The 13,581-nt window shown below is 43.7% G+C and overlaps 1 long non-coding RNA gene across 1 annotated transcript; it reads left to right on the forward strand.

Moving 5' to 3' along the window:
* The first annotated feature begins 2,236 nt into the window (after positions 1 to 2,236).
* Positions 2,237 to 6,638, forward strand: LOC129650071 (uncharacterized). Its single transcript, XR_008713566.1, has 3 exons — positions 2,237 to 2,646; positions 3,707 to 3,817; positions 6,314 to 6,638. It is a non-coding gene; the product is annotated as an uncharacterized LOC129650071 (long non-coding RNA).
* The last annotated feature ends 6,943 nt before the right edge of the window (positions 6,639 to 13,581 follow it).

The following is a 13,581-nucleotide window of genomic DNA, read 5'->3' on the forward strand; positions in this document are numbered from 1 at the left end:
ACTAGGGAAGCCAAATATTTTTTAAGACAGGCAAGAGGCCCACGAACAGAAAGAGAAGAGTGGCCCCACTTTCCAAGAACATCTGTCCCTCGTCTGGCATGGCTTAGGCCCAGTGCAGGAGAGTGTGCAGAACAGGCTATCTACTTGGGAACAGCCTCAAGGCCCCATAATTTTAAAGAAAAGGATAAATGAGTGTTTCACACACAGAATTTACCCATGGCCACTTTAAACCGGACTTTGCCTGTTTATTTGGGAAAAGGCCTTACCATTATCAGGGATTCTTAAGCTTGAGCCTGCACGGGAATCACCTGAGAGCTCTTTAACACAGTTTGTTGAGCCCCACTTCTACAATTCACTTTAACATGGCTGGGGTGGACCTGAGAATTTGCATAACCAGTCCCCAAGTGATGTCAATGCTGCTGGTCTAGCACTATGCTTTGAGAATCACTCAAAGCATATTTCTAAATATGCTTTATTAAGAGGAAGGCAGTAGAAACCCTCAGATACAAGGCAGACTCTCCATCAAGATTTCAATGGAAGAGGGGGTTGGAGAAAAAAAAAAGAGAAGTGCAGAAATGAAATCTCAGTGCTCAAAACAACAGTAACAACAAAATAACAACAGTAAGTTGACTTCTTATTCACATGGTGAAGTTAAATCAGCAAGGGGTGAGGAGAGGGGTGGGACGGGGGGTTGGGGGGGGTGGAGTTAAAATGAAAGGAGGTCCTAGTCTTCAGGCATTCGAGGACCCAAAATGACCAAACTTTTGCCATCTTCAAGTGGCTTAGTAACAATTAAAAAATAACGTACCAAACTTACAACTGTGGCTACCCCCTAAACATGAGAACCTGTGGCAGATACAAGAAAAACACTAATACTAGAGCCTATTGCGTTCTTTCAAGATTTTAGATGATCTTTGGGTTCTGGGTAACAGTCTCCTGCTGCTGCTAAGTCGCTTCAGTTGTGTCCAACTCTGTGCAACCCCATAGACGGCAGCCCACCAGGCTCCCCCGTCCCTGGGATTCTCCAGGCAAGAACACTGGAGTGGGTTGCCATTTCCTTCTCCAATGCGTCAAAGTGAAATCGCTCAGTCATATCCGACTCTTAGCGACCCCATGGACTGCAGCCCACCAGGCTCCTCCATCCATGGGATTTTCCAGACAAGAGTACTGGAGTGGGGTGCCGTTGCCTTCTCCAATGCATGAAAGTGAAAAGTGAAAGTAAAGTCGCTCAGTTGTGTCCGACTCTTTGCGACCCCATGGACTGCAGCCTACCAGGCTCCTCTGTCCTTGGGATTTTCCAGGCAAGATACTCCTAATGGTATGTAATTTTTCATTATTAATAACCACATTTAACTTTATAGTCCTAAGGATGGTGATTCAAACACACCTTTAGCCACCTAGTCCTCATACTCACTGCCCAGAACAGCTCTCACTGTTGAGAGGAAGGGGCCCCTCCCACACTTGAGGAACACAAGTGAATGAGCATCTCTATGTATCTTCCACCCTTAGGGAAGCCAGACAGACACTGTTACGTGACAAATGGTGAGCTGGACTCATAAGGGATCCTTGAGAAGAAGGACAGGGCATGTGGGGAAAGACAATGAACCTGTGGATCTCCATATCCCAGAGCTGGTACTAGAGGCAGGCTGAACAATGCCCGTCACCGCCATCCACTTCAAAAAGTGACTTCCCTCATGGCTTTGCCCCCTAAGTGGGTCCCCAGCTGAGAGGCAACATCCGCATCCTCAAGGGAGTCCCCCTGCCTACCTGTCATGTGCCCCATTTGACAGCCCCTCCTCAGGATTAGCCTAATGCCAGTTCTACTTTCCTTAGCAAAGATGCACCAGATTTTAAGCAAAAGGAATCAACAAGAGAGACAAGGTTTTGTAGGGAGCTTCTGCTTTTGCTAACAGCAATCACCTCCCCCATCCCAGCCTGACTGCCTTATGGTTCCTTCCCCTGCAAACCCAATCATTTGGGGGCCTAATATCGGAACTTGGGCCTGTGGACTGTCTGGGGAGTGGCCATGCAGAGCCTCTTTTAATGAAACACTGAATCACCACCACCCCACCTCCCCATCAGCATCGCCATCACCCAATCTCTAAGAGCCCGAGTGTGTTGCGTGCCTATGTGCAGACAGATAAGGAGAGAGGCTGAGGCGTGCAGCCCAGCCTGCCTTTGTTGGTGCTGCAGTGCAGAGAGAGCCTGCAGTTATTGGGGTAGCCAACCTCCACAGCCCCTGACATGCTTTGCTCCTCTAGGAGACAGTAATACATTACAGGTGTTATAACTTTTCCTCAGAATCAGACTGCCTGGGGAACTGTAAATCTAAATCATGGCTGCCCTCAGGAAACCTGTGGGCCTGTAAACACAGTGAAATGAGTGAGATGAAAGCATCTGAGGGAGAAAATGAATTTCTGGCATCCCACTGAAGTCTATTTCATTTTTACAGTCCGGTCATCCCCCTGTGGCAGGGGCAGCGCCTGGGAGGGACAGGCTGCCTCCTGACTGACAGCTGACGAGCATGGCTCCTCCTGGAAGCCTTGGCTCCAGGGCCTAATCAAGAGACAAGAGCTGCAGCAGACTCTGAGTGTCCCCGCCACAAACAGCTCAGAGTGCCACGTAAGATGTCGCCAAGGCATGGCGGTGAGTTTTCTTTGGGGGAGGCTGGGCCTGTCTGAACAGGTATTTGTAATCAAGGCCATTCTTCAGTTCAAAGGCAGAGCTTAGCGTGTGAGGCGGGATGTGTGAGAGGGAAGAGAGGGGATAAGAAAAAAAGGCAGAGAAGTGACTCCCCAGAGAATGTGCAGATGCTTCGATTTCAGGGCACAGACCTGGGCACCTGCAGAAAGGCGGCAGCTGGCCAATACTGCTCAGAGCAGTGAGCGCCGCCCCCTGGGCTGCAGCAAGCATAGGGCCAGAGCCAGGAAGTCATCGAATTATAATTTTTTTAACATGGCAACTTGAATGTCACACCAGCCAAACCAGAAGAAGCTTTAGCTCTCAGTGGAGAAGAGAGCCAGAAAGCTCTCACCGGAGAGAACGATGGGACATTTGAAATGGAGGAAAACATTACCCTCTGATTTTCAAAATAAACTTCCCTCTGATTTCATTAATGTGAATTTTTAACATTAACAATTTAATGTTAATGAATTTAACAACCATTCTGCCTTTCATGACATGGACCATTGACTGACTGATTAAATGTTTCACTGAGGTCATGGGGAAGGAGTTACTTCAGTATATTCTCTATAATGGATAGATACATGACTCAGTTGTAAAAATCTGCCTGCCAATGCAAGACACAGGAGTTGCAGGTTCAATTCCTGGGTCAGGAAGTTCCCCTGGAGTAAAAAATGGCAACCCACTGCAGTATTCTTGACTGGAAAATTCCATGGACAGAGGAACCTAGTGGGCTACAGTCCTTGGGGTCACAAAGAGTCAGACATGACTGAGCACACACATGCAATGTCAAACACTGACAATAATGAACCAGAGTCACTTCTCCCATTACCATGGAATTCTACAAAAGAATCTAAAAGCAATTTTCGAATTCTTAGTAAATCCCCCAAACTCACATTTTACATGCTTTGGCAATGGCTGCAAAACTGCGAAGGCCTGTTTTTAGAAAATCACTTCGACTAGTTTGTAGTGTAAATAGTGTTTTAAAGAGTCGGAAATAACGTCTTGATATTTCAACTTCCAGATTGTTGCTATAGAGGCAGTAAGAGTGCTGTGGATACCAGCCTAGAATCCAGATCCAGACTGTTCTTGGATCAAACTCCCAATCTTCTACTTACTAAATGTGTAATCTTTGGTGAGTGTCTTAACATCTCTTGGCTTCAGTTTTCTCATCTGTCAAATGGGTATAAAAATTGCGGCATCCTCAAGACTACTGAAGGTTTAAACAGGACAGAATCTGGTATAGAATAAGTGATACATGTTATCATCAGTATTAGAAGTTTCTAGTTAATTATGACACATGGCTCTTCACCTAAACAAAACTTTTTTTTGTCTAACAATATTGCTAGCAAACAAGTGCATGTAGGTCTCCAATTTATGTGATACTCTTTATGCCTTTAGCCAGCAATGTTCTTCCCCATCAGTCATCCTCAAAGCTGGGAGAAACTGCCTCATTCCTGGTGGTCCAGCTCCAGTGGAACCTCCTTCCCATGCCTTCCTGGATTGCTCCAGGCAGTGTCAGTTACTTCCTCCCTCATCCTCCAATGTCTCTTTGCACATTCCCAGAACAGGATGTTCAGTATGGGACCAGATTCTCCAGCACCCAGCAGGGCAGGAATTCTTGCTGGTGTAGGTTTACATTCCCAGGGTCTTTGGTGTAGGAAGAGAGAGAGGAGGGAAGCTATGGATGGAAGACCCTTATCTCAGGGAAATGTAAACCAATGGATGAAAGACTTTTATTAAGGATTCTAGAGAGAGTCAGAATGTTACATCAAGGTCTTACTCGCTACATTCCAAGATGACTCAGTAAGTTTTTTTCTTATCCCTCAGAAGACAACATGCTTATATCATAACAGACTAAAACTGAATACTTTATAAAACCATATCCAGTTTTCACATTTGGTTGGGGGCTATCTTGCCCCCAACCGCAAGGACACTTATGCCCATTACAGAGATGATGCTACTGAGGATTATATCCAGAACAGCTATTTCAATCAGAACCAAATCCTATATCCTTCTTATCATATCTATATATTAATATTCATTTTTCTGAATATAGATTAGAAATAAAATTAGAGCACATGCAAGCTTTCATTTCTAGTATGGGGAAGACAAAACTTGCTTTTGTCTCCCAGCACCATCTGACCATTCAAATTCCTTTTAAGTTCAATTTGTTTTTCCAATTTCTTCTAGGACTTATAAACATGTAGTTTCTAAAGCAAGGGCTAGCCTTGTGGCTCAGCTAGTAAAGAATCCGCCTGCAATGAGAGAGGATTCGATCCCTGGGTTGGGAAGATCTCCTAGGGAACAGAAAGGCTACCCACTCCAGTATTCTGGCCTGGAGAATTCCATGAACTGTATAGTCCTTGGGGTCGCAAACAGCTGGACATGACTGAGCGACTTTCATTTTCACTTTCTAAAGCAAAAGAGCATTTTTAACCAAAAGAGATAGGCTAGGCAATCATAGAAAGAGCCAGTATTATGGAACACTCATAGGTACCAGAGCCTATTCTAAGCATTTCCCACAGGTGAATCACTTAACCCTCAGGTATTCTTTTATATGGGACTATAAAACTTGTATTAAGTTAATTATCATTTATCTTTATTTCCATGATCATAATGCACGTCACATATTTTCAAATGCTTCAACATACTAACAAATCAATAGAAGTGCCCTTTAGTTATCATCTCAAGGTTCCTTGCTGACGAGAGTGGTGTTTCTCAGAGTGGTGAGTAGAAAGCTTAGATTTACAGATATCACAGAATTGTCACCTCTAACACGTTGCTTGGTCTGAAAGTTATTTTCTATTTATCCTATAAGTCAAACTATGGGAGGGTGAAATAAATGACTGAAATCATCCAGGGATCCTTCATTTTTTCTGCAGGAACTAACATTAATTCCAGGTACATGTTCAAATGAATGAGCAAATATGTCTTTGGGACAGAGGCTGAGAATACACAGTGTCTGGGCAATGTTTTTCTTTCCTTTTCTCTCTGTTCATTTCCTGTCCACTCTCTATGGCTTTCCCCCTTTCCCCATTCTTGGTACCATGAATCAAAATCCTTCCTATATTTCAACTTAAAATTGATGGCAGAGAGTTTTCTGAGAAATTTTTTTCTTCACATTCCTCTCACAAGAAAAGAGAGCGGGGCAGGAAATGAGAGGCTACGTCATTTCAGGAAAGTGTCTGAAACTTCAAATAAAGCCAGTTTCCACAATCTGCAGAAATATCAGGCCAGCAAGAGTTCTCTTCCCTCCAAATCCATTTTCCCATCCACAATTAGAATCAGTTGCCTTCAGACTGTAATTTCTGAGAGCATGCAAAGAGCAAATCTTTTAAAGCTGGTAAAAGTAGTTCCTAGTAATTCTTCACAGGGCAAGATATTGGTCCAGGACAGCTGCTGACTTTCTCTGACACATGTGGGAAGGGAAGCTGCTGGAGATGATGGGATTCTGTGCAAACTGCTGGAAGTAAAATGCAAATGAAGTTACCATGATTGTCTTTCTTATTTTAAATTGTTCTTTTGTAAAGAGACATTTGCTCTTGAAGGCTGGCAGCTTTTCCTGATTTGCTTAAGAGCTTTGACCCTGGACGCTTGATGCTTTACCCTTGTTTTGTGTCTTCCACAGTGCTTTATGGGATGCACTGCAGCACCCAGACGCTTGACACAATCCAAGGATGCGTGCAAGTAAGAAAGAAGATCATTCTTCACCTCTGATTCCAAGGATAGCAAAGGGAACTCAAAAGAAACATGTCAAAATCTGCAATAATCTAAAGTCAAACAATAAAGTCTGTTCAAGGTTTGACTTAGCCCTAAATATAGAACCTACAGCACTCAAGTCAACATCACAAGCTTTTCCCTGAAATTTTTAATCAGGGTAACTCTGCAGCTGAACACCTCAAAATGTGGTGTTTGGGGTCTTGATGAAAAGCTTACAGGCAGATGTTATGGTTTGTCAGGTCAAAAGCAATATTTTTTCTTCTTTATTGTTGAAAAAATGATCTGCCTTTACCATTATTAAACTCTGATAGGAAAAGTGTGTTTTTAAAACGTGTCTCTACATTTAGAGAATCCAGACACTAATGGCTTTAAAGTAATTCTAACATGCTTTAGAATAAATGACATCCTTAAAAAATGTCTGACTTGATATTTACACGTATTCATATTCCCCAGGCTTCCTGTCTACTTTGTCAACGTTTGCGTACGTCCATAAGAAGAATGCTTTAAAATGAGAAAAACTGCAGCACTGGAAAATGTAAAAACAGCACAAAGAGGCCCCTGCTTCGTCCTTACATAGGTATCCCCACCAAAGTTCACTGAATTTATCTTTCTACCAGTGGCTTCTTCTGAGTTTGAATTGATGAGATTTAAGCTGGGACTAGCTCTTAAAGTATATGGATTTCTATGAGAGTCGCCTAAATGCCAGGGGATGTCCTAATCGGCAGAGTGCCACACAATCAGCCAGTGCTAGAACTGGCAGAAGGCATACTCGCCCTCAGAGAGGCAGTCACAGCTGCTGAGTCCTGTGGGGACCTGTCTCGCAAGTGTTCAGCAGCATGTCCAGGGTTTGGTATATCTTGCAGGGGTCTGCTTCATCAGTCCTGACTGGCAGATTCAGAATGCAGAGAGGTCAGGCAGCCCCACCCTACAAACCTTCCAGCTGGAGGAACTGGGATTCAGGAATATAGAGCATGTCCCTGCTGGGCTCTAACTGCACAGAGGCCAGAGCAGGGGCATCAAGAGAGGGGCTATTCTCTGCTGCTGCTCAGCCAGCAGTGCAGAAGCTTCCAGATCCTTCATCCAAGTTGCTGGTTCCTGGTATATCAGCAGTCCCAGAGCACCCATGTTCTTCTATTCTATGGCTCATCACTGTGGCCCCTCTTTATTGTAATGCTTCCTTAATTCTCTTTCTCTCTCTAAGTACCATAAAGGCAAGGTACTATGTCCATGTTATTGACTATGTGAAATTTCCTGTGGCTGCTATAGCCAATTGCCACAAACTGGGGGATTAAAACAACAGAAATTTACTCTCCCACAGTTCCGAAGGCCAGACATTGGAGATCAAGGTGTGGGCAGAGCTGGGCCCCCTCCAAAAGTCCCAGGAGGGGAGAATCAGGTCCTTGCTGACTCTAGCTTCTGTTGGCTCCAGTTGCTCCTTGAGAGCTGGCTGTGTTACTCTCACCTCCAGTTCCGGGGCCACGCTGCCCCCTCCTCTTCATGAGTCTGTCTCCTCTTCTGTCTCTCATGAGGACGCTTGTCCCTGGATTTAGCCACTGCCCCGTCCCCGCCACCTAGATAATCCAGGATGGTCTCATCTCGACATCCTTAACTTAATTACTTAAATTACCATTTTCTTTAACTCATTTAGTCTGTTGTCATATGAGATAATGTTCATAGGCTCCAGGAATTAAGACACAGACATGTATTTTTGGGGGGAATGTCACCCCAGTACAGTGATCATTTTTACACCTGGGGCCTTGCATGGCACCTGGCCTGTAGTAAGTGATCCATAAATATTTGTTGAAAGAATAAACAAATGCTTCTGGCTCCATGTCTTAGTCCATTGGGGTTACTGTAACAGAATGCCACAAACTGGGTAGTTTATAAGCCATAGAAATTCATCTTTCACAGTTCCAGAGGCTGGGAAGTCCAAAATCAAGGCACTAGCATGGTTGCCTTTTGACGAGGCCTCTCTTCCTGGTTCATCACTCTTACCTTCTTGCTGTGTCCTCATGTTAGAAGGAGCAAGGGAGCTCTGTAGGGTCTTTTAGGAAAACAATAATCCCATGCCTGAGAGCTTCGTCTTCATGATGTAAGCATCTCTCAAAGGCCCACTTCCTAATATCATCTTTAGGGGGTTAGGATTCTGCCATAAGAATTTGAGGGCAGACATTCAGACCATTTGCATTTCACCCTTGGCCCCCCTATGTTCATATCCTTTTCACATGCAGAACATATTCATTCCCTCCCAACAGCCTCCAAAGTCTGAACTCATTCTAGCATCAACCCAACAAAATCCAAAGACTCAAGTAAAGTATCACCTCCATCAGACACGGATGAGACTCATTCATCTAGAGGCAAAATGCTCTCTAGCTGTGAACTGTGATACCAAACAGGCTATGTACTTCCAAAATCCAGTGGTGGGACAGGCATAGTATAAATATGCCCAGGTTAAAAGGGAGATGGGAATGAAGAAAGGGGTAACAGGTCCCTACTAAGCTAGAACCTTGAGGTGCACTGAGGTGGAGGCTCTGCCTTCCATGGATTTGAGAGGCATGTCCAAGGGCTCTGCCAGGCACAGCCCATCCGGGATCTCCTGGCTTGGGGTACGAGGACAGTCTTGTTCCATAGCTCTGCTAGGTCTTGTTCACGGAGAGGGTTCTCTACAGCCATCCCAGCTCCACAGCTATTGTACCCTGTTCGCCTGCAGGGAAGGCACCGCACGGACCCCTCCAGGGCTCAGTGTCTTTGTCTTTGGAGGGCTGGCCACCACAGCAGCACTGCACAGTGCCCACAGCGGCCAAGGACTGTGGTACTAGGAGCAAGAAGGAGCCCAGCGGCTATGTAAAGTGGCACTGAGCAGCCGTAGCCCCTCTGGCGCCCCGGCCTGTGTGCAGATACAGTCAAATGGTATTTAGTCACACCTTTGTTCTCTCTTGAATATATTTTATGATTTCTTTCCATATGGATAGGCTGAGAATTTTCCAGGTTTTCCATTTCTGTTTCCCTTTTGATGAACAATTGTACTTTCAAATCATTTCTCTCTTCTTTCATTTTTATCTAACGATCCAAGAAAAGCCACTTTGCTTAGAAATTTCTTCAGCCAAATAGCCAATTTCACCCACTCACAGTGGAATCATCAACAAAACACTGGAACATGAACACAGTTCAGTCAAGCTCTCTGCCACTTTATGTGAAGGATTACCTTTTCTTCGGTTTCCAGTATCATGTTCCTCATTGCCATCTGAGACATCACTGGGCTGTCCCTGACCATTCCTACTTTTACCAGCTTTCTGTCAGTATTATATGGGTATTCCCTATGAAGACTGGGGCTTTCTCCATAGTTCTCCTCTTCTGAGGTCTCAGGAGAATCACCCCTAACCATGCATTCATGGCACTGTAGGCTTTTTCTACAGCCTCTGTCCTATATCCAGATGCAACGCACCTTCTGCATTTTAGGTATTTATTGTAGCAGCTCCCGACTTTTGGTACAAACTTTCTCAGTTCCAGGCATGGCCATATTCCTCAGGGCCACGATTCAGCCTATTACACTGACCATTTCATATCCAGGGCTTTGCATGGTGCCTGGGCGATAGTAAGTGATCTATAAACATTGACTGAAAGAAAGAAGTACTTCCGGTAACCTTTTAAGAGCTTTATTCTTCTTTTGTTTCCATCTGAGGCTCTCACCATGGGCCTGACACAGCAGGCTGAATCTCTTCTCCATCATCTCTTTCTGAACTTGACTGTCAGCAAGGTTCTCCCAGCTCTGCTCTAAGTTAATAGTGTTGGGAAGTACCTTAGTAATCATCATGGCAGGGATACTTCCCCAAATTCTCTATTTCAAAGAGTAATAGAATTCATTGGAAGGACTAATGCTGAAGCTGAAGCTCCACTATTTTGGCCACCTGATGCAAAGAGCTGACTCATTGGAAAAGACCCTGATGCTGGGAAAGATAGAGGGCAAGAGGAGAAGGGGACGACAGAGGATGAGATGGCTGGATGGCAATATCGACTCAATGGACATGAGTTTAAGCAAACTCCGAGAGACAATGAAGGACTGGAAAGCCAGGCATACTGCAATCCATGGGGTTGCAGAGTCAGACATGACTTAGCGACTGAACAACAACAGTAGAATTAAAATACATTTTTTAAAAAATAAAGGAAGTAGATATTCATATGGTCTCCAACACAGTATCTTGACAAATACCAATTTTTAAAAAGGCTACTTACTATCTACCACTATCAGTTCATGAAATAAATTAGTTACATATATAAAGGAACTTTATGTCAGAGTAAAGAATACTTTGGCCACCTGATGTGAAGAGCCAATTCATTGGAAAAGACCTTGATGCTGGGAAAGATTGAAGGCAAAAGGAGAAGAGGGTGGCAGAGGATGAGATGGTTAGATACCGTCACCAACTCAAGGGACATGAGTTTGAGCAAACTCAGAGAGATAGTGAAGGACAGAGAAGCCTGGCGTGCTGCAGTCCACGGGGTCACGGAATCGAACACAACTTAGTGACTGAACAACAACAGCAACAGAGAAGAGTTAGCAGTTTTATGGAGCCAGTTCCAATATGTCCCCGAGAAAACTACGTTCTGACTTGTGTGTTCTGTGTGCCCCATCACTCATTTGTGTCCAACTCTTTGCATTCATCATTCCTGAACATGAACAGATAAGTCTGTGTTCTGACTTAGAGCAGATTTATCTGTGTTTGGGAACCATTAATTTAGTCCAACTACTCCATCTCACATAAGGAGAAAGCAAGGCTCAAAGAAATGACTTTTCTATGGCCACAGCATTGAATGGGGAATAGAATCAAAATATCATGACTCATTAGTGATAACTGCAGCCCTAAAAACAATGATGTTACTAACAATAACAAGTGGGCGGTGGGCACCTGCCCTGTACCATTGCACGCAGACAAGGTGCTGTTTTTATTACACAGAATCCTCATTCCATCAGCTATAATCACAATCGTATTACAAGCCGACATTTATTCAGTTTTTAGTCAGCTGCGGTTCTAAGTGCTTTGTGTGCATGCTTTAATCTTCACAACAGTCCTATGAGGGGGGTGTGTGTGTGTATGTGTGAGTGTGTACAGTCGCTCAGTCATGTCCGACTCTTTGTGACCTCATGGACTGTAGACCACCAAGCTCCTCTGTCCATGGGATTTCATGAGCAAGAGTACCGGAGTGGGTAGTCATTTCCCTGTCCAGGGGGTCTTTCTGGACCCAGGGATCGAACCTGTATCCCTTAGGCCACCTGTATTGGCAGGCGGGTTCTTTACCCTAAGAGGTAGAAGCAACTATTATACCCATTTACAGACAAACAAATAACAGCTTAGAGTATAGATGTGATGTGAGTCGCAGACTTACAGAAAGAATCCAAGCCGGTTTGAACCAAAGCTCTTCTTCTTGTGTGTTCAATAATCTTCCCTCTGTGGGCTCTTGCTCAGCATCAAAACATGTCTAAGAATTTTCCTTTGCCTTCACTGCTAGTGCAAGGCTTTCTTCTATAGTCTTGTTTACAATGGCAATTTCTGTCAGAGAAGGTATTTTTGCTGAATGGCTAGATGTTGGGCTTCCAGTTGTGAATGCCCTGGAATAGAGCAGCAGGGACCTTCAAACAAGCCTTCATGTCTCCTCCTCTGAAACCCACAGTGGCCCCATGCCTCCGACCACCACCTCTTCTGTTTTTTCTCTTCACCCAACTTATTTTGCCTCCTCTTTCACTCTGTACTGCAAAGAACTGAATTCAAAATATACTGTGCATACATTGATAAGCACATATATAATATGTATAGCAAATTCATATAAAAGTCTCATTTATCTTTACTACATAGCTCTGCAAGGTGGTTTTTAATAACCTATTTTACAGAAATTAGCTATAATAAGAACTCCTTTTCCACTGTGCACCATTAAGAGCTAAAAGCCAGCCAGAGATTTTACTTGAAAGGAAATATATTCCAGTGGCCCAGTGGCTAAGGTTGTGAGCCTCGGAACCAAACTGTCTGAAGTTGAATTTTGCCTCTGCTGTTATCTGTGCAACTCTGAGCAAGTTATTCAATCCTCGCTGCACCTTGGTTTGCTCATCTATAAGTTGGGGATAACAGTAATAATAATAATAAACAGTAGTAATAATAATAATAATAGTATTATAATAGTAATAATAATAAACAATAATAATAATAGTACTTATGGAAAGTCAGTGTTGTGACAAAATTAAATAAAACAATCCACCTGAAGAACTTAGAGCAGTACCAGACCTAGTAAATTTTCAATAAATAAGAGCTGGTTTTGAACTGTGCTGTTGGAGAAGACTCTTGAGAGTCCCTTGGACAGCCTGGAGATTAAACCAGTCCATCCTAAAGGAAATCAGTCCTGAATATTCATTGGAAGGACTGAAACTGAAGCTGAAACTTCAATACTTTGGCCACCTGATGTGAATAACTGACTCATTGGAAAAGACCCTGATGCTGGGAAAGGGCATGAGGAGAAGGGGACAGCAGAGGATGAGATGGTTGGATTGCATCACTAACTCAATGGACATGAGTTTGAGCAAGCTCCAGGGCTTAGTGATGGACAGGGAAGCCTGGCATGCTGCAGTCCATGGGGTTGCAAAGAGTCAGACACGACTGAGTGGCTGAACTGAACTGAACTGAACTGAAGAGCTGTTTTCATTATGGGAGCTTCTGTTTGATCCCACAACAGCTCTATAACCATTATTATCTGTATTTTCCAGGTAAGAAACAGGCTCAGAGGGGCTGAGTGACCTATCCAAAATCAGACAGTTAGTAGGTTGGGGCACAGAATCCTTGTTAGTCCCCCTTGAATCATACTTTGCTCCTTTATCGCCATGCCACCACTGCCCTAACAACTGATTGATTCGTCTCTTCGGGGGCCAGTTTATATAAACACAGATTTATGAGTACATTTTATAATATGAATAATAATGTTAAAATGGAAGTTCAATGTATAAAAGAAGTTTATCAAGGATAATTCATATATTAACTGAATGCATTAATAAAAGTTAATATGATCACATTTCAAACCAAACCCTAAAAGTGGGTTGCATGATTTCAATTCTGCCTGAGTTTTTCTTTCTCTTAGAGGTTTGCTTTTTAATGACACATAGCACTTTCTTTTCATAAACAGACCAACTGCATTTTA

This window comes from Bubalus kerabau, chromosome 4, assembly GCF_029407905.1.
Source record: "Bubalus kerabau isolate K-KA32 ecotype Philippines breed swamp buffalo chromosome 4, PCC_UOA_SB_1v2, whole genome shotgun sequence".
Lineage (NCBI taxonomy): Eukaryota > Metazoa > Chordata > Mammalia > Artiodactyla > Bovidae > Bubalus > Bubalus kerabau.